We start from the raw sequence: 12,092 nt of genomic DNA on the forward strand, positions 1-12,092 counted from the left end.
GTAAAAAGTGATTGATAAGATCACCTTCCTCACAAGAATATTCAAGAATTATAAGAGATATGGTATTAGTGTATAGTATGTAGTAAGTTCTCAATAAAGGGAGATTACCGTGGAGTGGGGGAAAGAAGAAGTGAAAGGAGAAAAGATGTAATGTCCTTGTCACCTCACAGTGGAGACATAAGAATATCATTATTGCAAAAGAGAAAGACTGAGCTATGGTGGGTAAACCTGAGGCCTTGAGTCCTTCCACCCTGTCCCCAAAGATTCTTGGAGGAAAAGTTTCCATAAGGATGAAGGAAGCAAGTTCTAAGGGCAGCTTGTTAAGCCACTCAAGAACTTCTGAATCCTCTTTAGAAGGTAATCACAGAAGGGCATTTATGTCCACTCAGAGAGTTCCCTACATCCCTCAGTAGAGGCAGCTACCAAGTGAGAGAGAAGATGGCTGAGACAGGGCACTGCTAATCCTGAGACCTCTAACTGAAGTGCCACATTTTGTCACTAAGGTGCTGGCTGGTATTGGGGCAACAGGTTGGTTACATTGAAGTTTCCTCTCTTTTGCTCTCTGGTATTTCTTCTAGAATGGCAGAAGACAGAAATCTTCTCTTACAGAACTTGGGTTGGGAAATCTGCAACACACGGTGTCACAGTTCATTTTCTATTATCACAAGAGACTGGATAATCTACAAAGAATAAAAGTTTATTTGGCTCATGTTTCTGGAGGCTGGAAACTTCAAGAGCATGGTTCTAGCATCTGCCCTTGCATCTGCCGAGAGCCTTCTTGTGACATCATAACATAGCAGAGGGCACCTCAAGGCAGACAAAGCAAGGATGCTAGCCCAAGTCTCTCTTCTTATAAAGCCACTAATGCCACCCTTATGACTCTAATCCTAAATACTTCCCAAAGGCCCCACCCTCATACACTATTAGCATACAATTTTGGGGATTAAGCTCCTAGCATATGAACTTTTAGGGAAGATATTCAAACCATACCACAAGGCTTTCAGCTGTACTCATCTCCTAGCTTTTAATGCTACCCTATTTCTACTTGGAGAGCTAGCCCACAATTAGCCATGGTGCTTCCTATGTTGCTCATTTCCTTCTCTGTCCTCCCAAGAAAAAGGACACTCCAGGACAATAAATGTTCTTGCTGTCAACCAGCCCTCCAAAATAAACACAAGGCTAACATTTAATGAGAATTTACTTCATTCTAGGAATTGTGTGAAGGGCAGCCTGGTAAACCACATATAGACATATAGACTTAATTTCATCCCCAAAACCACCATGTCAGGCAAATACAACTTGAGCTCATTTTAAAGGTAAAGAACTAGAGTCTTGGGGAGATTAATTAAGGCATTAAATTTGAACAACCAGTAAATGTCCAATTATTTGACTATCTGATCCCAGAGCTCATGCTGGTGTCACCATCCTCTCCTGCACTGATACAAGTGAATTTTCATGGGAGGTAAATAAATTTGCTCCCTCTTCAATTTTGTATTTTGGATCACAGATCTTCTTTGCCAATTTGTCTTGTTTTCATATCCTGCCAAAATTAAATGGTTCCTTTTGAGGCCCAAGGTTCCCATTGCCCTGCCAGGGACCCCCAAACCTCCCTCCTCACAGACAAACTCTTTTCTGAGCTATCATCTCTCTGAACACAGCTTTAACAGAGTGAAAAATCACAACTTAATTCCACTCCAATCCCTCTGGCTGCAGCCAGGCTGGGAACTCTCCTAGATCCACTTATTTTGCCTTGGGTTGCATGGAGGGAAGACACAGAGGGGTGATGCTGCAATGCAGAGTCAAGTCAGAGCAGCAGAGCTGTAGAGAAAAGAATAGGCGTGCTACTTGTGAGCATCACATCGTCTCTTCAGAGACATTAGGGCAAGTGTCTTACTAGAGGTCACAAAAGGGCATTCCAACATGGGTGGTTTTATGATCACTGGCAAGTAAGAGTCAGTCTTGAGCCCAGGCCAGTACTAGCCCAGGAGATAACAAGCCAGATAACAAAGATATGAAAGGGCAATTCCTACCCAAAGACAATATGTGAGGCAGTGAGTGATGCAATGGGCATTTTTCCAGGAAAGGAAAGACCACGGTGAGTCCTGGACTGTGCTTGAGCTGGGCTGTTCCTGAGATGGAGAGGCTTGCACTGAAGAGGCCTGAATGGAGCAGAGACACCTACCTTGCCTGAGCCTTGGGTGTGTTCAGCTTCCAGAAGGGTGAGTAGCAAATTATCACATCTTTCTAATTCTCTTCCAATGGACAGTCTTATCCTGTCTCACTAACCCAGACACAGCCTTAGCATCCTCTGCACACAGCCCTCAGATATTACCAGAGTCATTGTGAGTTCCAGCCTTGGATGCAGCTTATTTACAATACTTCAACCTACAGCACGAAGAACAGAAAGGAAAGGGAGAATGTGGAAGTGATCTCCAGGCAGCAATAAATGCAGGCGTGAAGGTGCATTGGGAAGTGAAGGAGTAGATAAAACAGATCACTGCTTCTGTTACACCCTACATACTCAGTACATTTGCCAGCCAAAACATTGTAACTATTTATTTTATGTGTTGTTTGCTATCTCCCTTAAGCATAGTCCTTTGAGAGTTAGGAGCATTTTTTCTTTCTATCCCCAATACCAATATCAATAAACATATATTTAATAAATAAGTGAACGAATAAGTGAGGATGAATAATTGATAGTGGGGCGGAAGGTGATACAACTGTCAGAAATGGAAAATCAGAAAGGAGAAGTATTTAGCAGTATAACAAGAAAGCTATAAAAAAGGAGAGGGGTTTCATTTCAATCTTGGAACTTTATGGAGGCCAAGAGCATCTACAGACGAACTCTTCGTCATCAGCAGGTGATTATGGTGGCAATAAAGATGGCTACTATTTAATTTATATTATGTCCATCTCATGCAAACCTCACTGCAGCTGGGTGACAGGAACACTGACCATCTTCATTTCACAGGAGAAAAAAGTCTCTAAGAGGTTACAGTAGAGACAAGCTTTAGAACCAGGCTCACCCAATTCCAGAACTTCACCTCACTGCTTCTCAAGGAGCAATCTTCTGAGCCATATGATGAGCTTCAAGCTCTCAGCTCCTCCCTCTTCCACTGTTGCTGTTAAAAAGCCTCTTCCTTCAGACTTCCTCTCAGGAAACCAGCCCATCAGCTATGGATAACTTGCTGGAAGGCCTTTTCTTGACATGAGGCTGATGTTTCTCTGACCCATCCAGAGAAAATGAGGTGGAGCCATGGATGGTTTCTTCCAGGCAGGTGCAGACCTTCATGTCCCTACTCTTCATATACCTTTCCAGGGCAGGCAAGGTCTCTCCCAAGGGATAACCTATAGTGTACATGACCAACTTCAATCAGAACTAGCTACCACTGGGCTGGGGATTTACCTCAGTGGTTCCACTGCTTGCCTTGAAAGCTCAGGATCCCAAGTTCAATAACTGGGACAAAAAAGAAAAGAAAAAAAATCCTGGATTTAGAACTAGCCACCACAGCTTCTATGGTCCAATGCTCTATGCCACTCACGGCCTCTGAAAGAGTTAAGTGCCATCTGCATAACTCCATGGAGAGGGAACATCCAAAAACCTGTGCCTGCAGCTCTCCTGGCCTCTGGATACACACCTTTCTCATTGCTGATTTTCATCTGTATCTTTTTGTTGTAATAAACTGTAACTGTGAGTTCTAAAATGTTGTATTCTGCAAGCTCTTCTAGTGAATTATTGTACCAGAGAGTCTTGGGACCTCTATCTCTTGGCCCTTTTGCCTCCTTTCTGCTCTCTCTTGCAACCTTTTCCTTCAGATCTGGGCCTGGTTTTCTACATGTTCCCCTTGCACCTGTCCTGTTGGATCTCTTTGCCTCCAAGTTTGCAATGCCCAAGGATGGCAAAGTAGCCTCCAGAAATCAGCTCTAGCAATTCCCTTGTCCAGTCCTAGCTCCTACAGAAGCCTAGCCCAGGCCACAGCCCTCATTTCTTCCCTCCTCAGGGAAGAGGATCAGAGAGTGCTCCCTGAAAGCAGAACAACTGCTTGGTAGAAGTGACATGGAGACAATCAAAGGAAGGGGGCAAGAGATCAGCCAGATGACCTTTAAGTTTCTTTTAAACCCTAAAGCTCTGGTGTCTAGATGTGTCCTTTTGCTTTGGATGCTTTTGAGGCTAAAGCAGTAGCAGGACTTCCAAGTGGAAATGCTCTCTTGAATACTCACAGAGGGGGGTGGGTGGACAGTGTGGATAGAACATTCTCAGGACTGGGCCTTGCTTGGGAGGCAAGAGTCAAGAGCAGGTAGCTCAGAATGCATGCAGAGACTTGGGAGTCCAGGAGTTTTTCATAGCACAGCTCTAGTTAGCCAGAACTTGCTGGGGAAGTCTCCCCTTTCCTCCCTGCTAACATCCCTTCCCCACCTGGCACCAAAAGGCCTAGCCTCCAAGTCACAATTAGGAAAGCCATTCGAGGATGCTAATTGCTGTATCTGACCTCCCTTCAGACAACAAGGGAATCACTTTCCCTAATTAGCCCTGCCGCCAGTAGACCAGCAAAGCCAAATGTTTATTATGGGATGAATGCACTTACTGTAAATTTTGACATATGCTGTGGAAAGATGTTGGATAAATAAGACTTCAGAGGCATGGGTTGTTTAAATAATGAATACCCACTGCTGTAGGTGATAAGAGTGGAAGAGAGTGAGGCAAAAAAAAGCAAAGAATCCTGGAACAGTGCTCAGGGCCTAGGAACAGGCTGGACAGTGAAGAGGGAGCAAGAAGGAGGTGATTTGGAAGTACTGGCAGGAAGCATAGGGGAAAAGAGAGACACTGGGCTTGTACATCCTTGCCTGGCCCACTGGGGCCCTGGCGCTCCTGATTCCATTTAGAAATGTACACCCATCCCTGCTCTTTCTCCATTCCCAGACCGTGAGAAACAGTGACTAATGGTTTGTGACCCAATGTCAGAAGAAGGGTCAGAAGAGAAGTGCCACCCTGCCCCCATAAACCCTGAAGCCAGTGTCTTTCTGGATCAAGCCTGAGTCTCTTGCTGCTAATGTCTTGCTTCTTCCCAGGGAAGGGGACAATGAGGAGATGGGAACCTCATTTTGTGCCTGGGCTTTGTGAGCTGAGCCAAGAACTGCAGAGGAAATCAATCCACCCAGGGAGGAATTGTAGGCCGGTGAAGTTCTGGAACATTTAAGAAAGGAGGATGCTGGCTTTCGAGTTTCACTTACCCTTGCCGTTTGCACCTGGCAGAGCAGACCACATGGTGGGAAAGATCCCACACCCTGTCCCCATGGGGTTTGGGCCTCAAGGGATGATCCACAGATATCTCACAAAGATTGCTGTTTCTTTCAGTTCCTTAGTTCCATCTGATCAAGGAGATAGACAGACACCCTTTCATCTCAGTGCAAGCAGACACAGATATCAAGGCAGCAGAAGGACTCCCAGTGGCTGCATGGACTGCCGGGCCCATGGAGACCATGCTTGTTTCAGTCTTGTGTCTTAGCACTGGACCTTGGCTCATCAAGGTACACTGCCACCATTAGCCCCTGCAGGTAGGGTTCCTAATGACCCACACCTCTGGCTCTATTCAGGACAGATTAGGTTCTGTCTAAGCAGCAGCAAGCCTAAATCTCTGTCTTACAAACAACAAAGTATATTTCCATTCATGATACACACCCCACATTGGTCGATGGAGACCTGCATACTCAGTTACTCAGGCACCCAGGCTTCGGACTTTGTGCTGCTGGGGGAGGACTAGTGGAGGGCAATTTGTTGGGTTTTCTATGCCTCAGCCTTGAAATGATGCCTGAGCTGCTCTTAGCCCGTTGAGCAAACGTCCTCACTGGGCTCCACCTCAGTGCAAGAGGCTGGGACAAGTGCAGGAATGCTTGGGAAGCAGGTCAGGTCAGAGGGGTTGATGGAAACCAGCCTGCCCCGCAAGCTTCCTCCCTTTCATGCTTGCGTCCAGCACAGGTGAGAGGCCCATGGGGTATCAGATCTTGGCAGCTGCACATGGAGAAACTGAGGCTGCAAGGGTTTGTAACAGGCTGGGTCACTCAGGAAGCCCCAACAAGCCACCTTCGAGGCTGCTTCCAGCTATTCCCCTCCTCTCTCCTGGTCTGCTGGCTGGCTCCTTCTTCCTTGTAATTTTTATTTCATTATTCTCCTTTCCTCACGCGGAGGAGCTTCCAAATGTCATTCTTTCTTTAGTTTTTCACCTCCACAGAGCCCTCCTTTTCTTTGTCTCCCTCCCTCAGGCAGGCTCTTTCGCTGTGAAGGGCTCTTTTTTTCTCCTCCTACGGAGCACACTGACCTTTTCCTCTTCTCCGTAGGACAAAGCTCGGCCTGGCGCGTTCCTAACGGGAATTGGCTCTAGAAGTTCCGGTAATTGCTCCTCCTTATTACGAGTCTGTGAAGCCGATCCTGGCCAGGCAACCCCTCTCCATCAGTGCCCCCTTGCTAGAATCAGGCTGCAGATGGGTTGCTAACGAGGTGAACAATTAACAAGCGGCTAAATAACCCCAAAAGTGTATTTTTCTCCCTGGCCTGGATTTCAAGCTCCTTTGTTCCTCTTTGGAAATCTACCCTCTATGAAAAGGCCACAAAAGGGACTGTTCCCAAACCTGACCCTGTGAGAAGCTGACTCATTCCAGCCATGGTCACAAGATGCTATTACCCAACTCCTTTGCACTGGGGGGCATGGGAGCCAGAAGGATTCCTGCATCTCAGAAATAATAATAAATCTACTCCACATCATTGCCCACTTAACATGTGTTATGTAACCTTCATGAAACCTTTCATTCATGTCTATTTAAACAAATATGAACTGAGTACTTCTCATATGACAGATGCTATACAGAAGGCACAGTCCTGACCTTTGACCTGGACAGAAAGGGTTCATACCCGCATGCTTCAGTACATCCTCTTCGGAACTTTTTAAGCCCTTCTCTGGTACCTGGAACCTGCTTGAGTTGACAATGCTTGCCAGGCCAGGAACCCCAAGTCCCACATGAGCCCTGTCCTTGTTTCTCCTCATTTCACACACACACACACACACACACACACACACAGTTGCTCTGAGATAACTCACAGTATGGAATCCAGCACATTGCTCCCTTTAGTTGTCGCAATATTTCTTTTAAGGAGGTCCCTGAAATATTCTTCCTTGGGGTCCACTGATGCACTGACTATGCATAACAGTTTACGTAGGTTCCACAAGGAAACATTTCCTAGGACATTATACACCCTACAGCGAACTGTGACACTCAAGCTAAGTTAGTGAGCAAAACATACACTACCCTTGATCCCGGCACAATCATTAACATGAATTAAATGAGGATCAGAAAGGAGACTAGCAGACATTTGAGACTCTATAAGAGGAGATCTGATCTGCTATGTGAGGAAGGCACTATCTTCAGATCCACTTTACAAATGAGGAAACTGAGACACATAGGGTTCCCAAGGATTCCTATCAAATGGCCTATTGCCAGTACAATCAGAAACAGACTGAGGAACTTGCTTTCCCTAAATCCCCACTTAATGTAGGACTTCCCCCAGTGACTCCAGCCAGTCAAGAGGAGACCCAGACATTGGAGGATCATAGTTATGAGGACAGTTGTATTAGCAAGCCAGCAAAAACTGAGGGAGAAGCAGAGGGAGGGAGGGAGAGAGAGAGAGAGAGAGAGAGAGAGAGAGGTTATAGGGAATTGATCTGCTCTTAAGCAAGCCAGGAGTGTTTATCTTCAGGCATGGCTGCATCCAGGTACCCAGATGATATTTTTAAGAATTAGTCTCTTCCCTGTCTTCATTATCTTTTAAAAAAGTTTTTGGTGTAACTTAATACAATAAAATGTACACATCTTAAATGTGCAGTTTATAAAGAACAAAATAAAAGACAGATAATGGGGAACAGGGAGAGAGATCTTTTGCAAATAAGAAGGGGACCAATAGATGGATGGAAGGGGGAGAAAAGGAGGGAGAAGAAGAGGAAGTAAAAAGAATTAATATATATATGTATAAGTATATGTACCAACTTGCCATGATGAATGTAATCATTATGTACTGCAAATATGCACTAATAACAATAAAAATTAAGAGCACATTTCAGTGCATAAAATCACCAGCCAGATCACGATATAGAATTTCTATACTCATTTAGGGCCACCATGTCCAACAGCCCTTAAGGGTAAGCCACCATGCTGACCTCTGTCACCATAAATTAGTCTTTCCTGTCCTGATTTCATATCAATGGGATCATAAAGTTGTGTGCTCATATTGATCTTACTCAGTCAAGGTCATGACTTTAAAATGTATCCTTTTTGTGTGTGACAGGACTTTGTGCTTCTCACTGCTGTGCAGTATTCCACTGTCACCCCCAAAGCCTCATGCACTCTGAGGTGAGGCTTGTGGAAGGTGGTTGGATTGAGAGGACACTACAGCTGACTTAGTGTTAGGAGATGGGCCCTGATCAGAAGAGGAGTCATTGTGAGTATGACCTGGAAGTGTGTACCCCCCACCCCCCGCTCCTCCCTTCTCTCTGCTTCCTGGCCACTATGAGGTGAACAGCTTGTCCTCTACCATGTCTCTCCGTCACGCTGTCCTGCCTTGGAGCCAGCTTACTATGCACTGAAATGTGAGCCAAAATAAAGTTCTCTCCTTTTAAGTTGTAAGCATCAGGTACTGTGTCGCAGCAATGAGAAAGTGACTATGACAAACATATGGACCATTCTTAAATTTGGTTGTTATGAACCAAATGCCTATCTTGTGGTGAACAAAAGCACCCATTTCTTTTGGACATGTATACCCAGCAGTAGACACCATTAAACAAGGTATATGTATGCCTAGTCTTAGTGGTGCTTCCAAAGCAGTTATCTATTGTACACTCCTACTAGCATTTCTTAATTGGAGTGTCTGTCTCTTGCTTATTGATTTGTATAATTTCTTACATATTTTAAAAATTATGGTCCTTTTTCTAATAGATGAGTTATAATTCTCTTGTCTCAGTCCATAGTTTGTTTCTCTCATAGTGTCTTTTTATGAATAGATGTTCTTAATTTAATCAAGTCCAACTTGACATTTGTGTCATGTTAGTTTTATGACACGTATACGTGCATGCCTGTATATATATTGTTGAAGAAAATTCAGACTATTCCAAAGTTTTATATATATATATATATATACATTCTCTATTGTTTTCTTTTAGAAACTTGATTGTTTTAGCTTTCATGTTTAGAATTATGATTTGTCATGTGGCAATTTTTGTGAATGGTGTGAGCCAGAGGTAAAGATTCATTTTTTCTAATATGAATATCCAATTAAAAAGTAATCATCTCCCCTATGGAACTGTACTGGATTATTTGTTACAAATCAGGTGATTGTATATGTGTGTTATCCATTCTTCCATCCTTATTAGCCACTGATGTCACTGCCCCTGTAGGAGCAAGATAGTCAACTGTGGTCCTAACCTTACCTGTGATCAGCCTCAAATCCCTGGGTAGGAAGAGCGCCTCTTTCCCTCAGTAGTCCCAGCACTGTGCTGGGCTTTCTGCATTAACCCTTGGATCAGTCACTGTGGTCAGATGTCAGTTGGCCCAGGTTTGGTCACATGTGCACTCCCACATGTGGGGTGGAGGCTGTGATGTGATTCTTCAAGGGTAACTTGGGATGGTTTCATGAAAGGAAAGGAAATGTATGTTGAGGCAAATGAAGCAAAACTACTTAGACTCTGTGTTCATTGGGAGTCCCTAGACCTTGCAAGTTGTCATTGCCTTGCATGTATTTAGTCATTGCATACCTTTTGCCACTGGGCAGTCTACAAGCTCTGCAGGTGGTACCAAAACTGCTTTAATATTTTGTTCACTCCCCACATTAAGGGAGTGATGACATTATGGAAACCTGGAGAATGAGCCAGCATTACCACATCTCTGGGGTGATCAAGGGATGCCTGGCCAAGGCTGGGTACCTGAGTTGCCACTGTCAAGCTGCCCAGGGACGGCAGGTCTTTGGAGCTGCACATCATGCCTCATTTCACCAGGTGTGATTTCCAATGACACATCGCTCCACTGGGGACTAATGACACGAGGAGAGTGAAGCAGGGAGGCTGTGATTTCCAATATGCACCAGCCAGTCATTACTAGCAGGAAATGGATTTTTGCTGGGTAATCAAAGTCAAATGCGTCACTCTCCCCACCTGTAAGTGCCCCCTCACCAGCCCCCATCACACACAAAGTGCCCTCACCATACTATTTCCTGAGTCCTAAGCAGATCCAAGTCCAAGCCTAGCCCTCTGCCCTTTCTCCTTTCTGTGCTGGGACACCGGGGTGCCTGTGTGGGAAGGGTGGGGTGTGTGGAGAAGGACAGGGAAATAGGAGGGGTGAGGTCATAGGAGGGAGTTCTTCACCTGGTGGTGCGTGCAGGGGAAATAGAGCAACAATGTCAGAGGTTTAATCAACCTTTGAAGACTTCACAGTGTTTGGACAGAAGTGTGTGAATAATATTCATTTGGATTGGCACCTGTGCACACTGTTGAAAGGAAAATAGCATTTTGTCGCAATTGTGATGAGGAGCAAGCAGACTGAGGAGACAGGCTGCAGATCTTCTGAAGGTGAGTTTTTCCCCTTTTGTTTCCAGTTCAGTGTGACCCCACAACTCCTTGAAAATCCAGTGGCTCTGGGTCAGTGTCTGAGATTTCTTTTTCTGCTTCTCCAGACCAAGAAGGAACAAGAAAATACCTGGCAAGGGCAGTCAGCTGGACTATGAGAAGCCAGGCTTCTGATTCTGGCCTTATCACTGGCCTGCTGGGTGGCCTTAAACAAGAGGGGCCATACCACTGGGTCCAAACTGCACGGAACCTGCCCGTCTTTCCCTCCTGCCCAGGTAATGTAAGGCTCCCAGGAGGACAGGTGACCTTGAAGGTCAAGAAAGTTATCTGCAGGTGATGTCATTCCCCTCTTCCCAAGGAAGCAAGAAGCCTGGAGACTTATCATCATCTTTAACTAACAAGACAGTGGCATAGAGTGGCATTGAGGGACTCAGCACTTCCATGAGCCCTTACACTCTTACTTCTCAGTGGAACTACTTCATTTATCCCTTATCCTTGTTTCTCTCCCTCCCAGCCAACCAGTCTCAAGGGTAAAGAAGAATCTCTGTACCACAGTCACAGGCATTGTGAAAAGTTGGGGATCGCTAGCATTTGCTCTGGGCTCCTAGCCCAACTCACCAAACACAGTGGAGTCTAACAATCAAGCCTGTGCTCAGTGCTGTCTACTGTAGCACTAATCTTGTCCCCGGGGATGTCTTAGCCAGCCAGCTTCCTATTCTTTAGAGACACTGAGCCCCATGGCAATGAGCTTGCTTTGACAGGAGGTACCAGTGCAAGAGCTACAGGGAGCACCAGGCTTTCCCAATCTCTCCTGCTGGCCCTCTTGAGTCTTCATATTCATATTGCCTGGTTCACATTCTCTCTCTCTCTCTCTCTCTCTCTCTCTCTCTCTCTCTCTCTCTCTCTCTCTCTCTCTCTCTCCCTCCCCCCCCTTTCCTTTCCTTCCTGGAGTCACCCTCTTGTAGCCTAGTCTTTCCCAGACTCCCTGTCCTATTGACCCTCTATCTCCCTTCCTACCCCTTTTCTCTCCTTCTATCCTTTCTTCATCCTCCCTTTCCTTGCTTTTTCTCCCTCCTTTTTCACCCACTCCTTCCACCTTAGCCTTTCATTCTTTTCTTCTCTACCCAACTTCTCCTCTTTTTCTTCTATCAAGAAAAGAGAATCATGGAGCAACCAGAATTCCCCTTTGCAGCAATTCTATTATTAGACTTTCTAAACTCTCACCCTGATTATTTCCTAAACACACATCTTGCAGCATGCACATAGGACTCCCTACCTGCAAGGTCACACAGTTGATGAGACAGGTGTGCCATACACAGCTCAAAGGAGCTCACTTCACTAGTCACATGGTATTATGGTTTGGATTTTAAATGTCCCCCCAAGACATATGCATTAAAGGCTTGATGGTACTACTGGGAAGTGGTGGAAACTTTAGGGATGGGAACTTTAGGGATGGAGAAAGGAAGCTACTGGGGGTTTGGAATCTGT

The 12,092-nt window shown here is 45.3% G+C and overlaps 1 long non-coding RNA gene across 1 annotated transcript; it reads left to right on the forward strand.

The window, feature by feature from the left end:
- The first annotated feature begins 1,715 nt into the window (after positions 1–1,715).
- Positions 1,716–9,331, forward strand: LOC106010400 (uncharacterized). The gene is made up of 3 exons (XR_001184224.3): positions 1,716–2,219; positions 6,337–6,388; positions 8,336–9,331. It is a non-coding gene; the product is annotated as an uncharacterized LOC106010400 (long non-coding RNA).
- The last annotated feature ends 2,761 nt before the right edge of the window (positions 9,332–12,092 follow it).

Source organism: Heterocephalus glaber, unplaced genomic scaffold, assembly GCF_053883595.1.
Source record: "Heterocephalus glaber isolate CG9 unplaced genomic scaffold, H.glaber_assembly_v1.0 deba00001429, whole genome shotgun sequence".
In the NCBI taxonomy this organism is placed as follows: Eukaryota; Metazoa; Chordata; class Mammalia; order Rodentia; family Bathyergidae; genus Heterocephalus; species Heterocephalus glaber.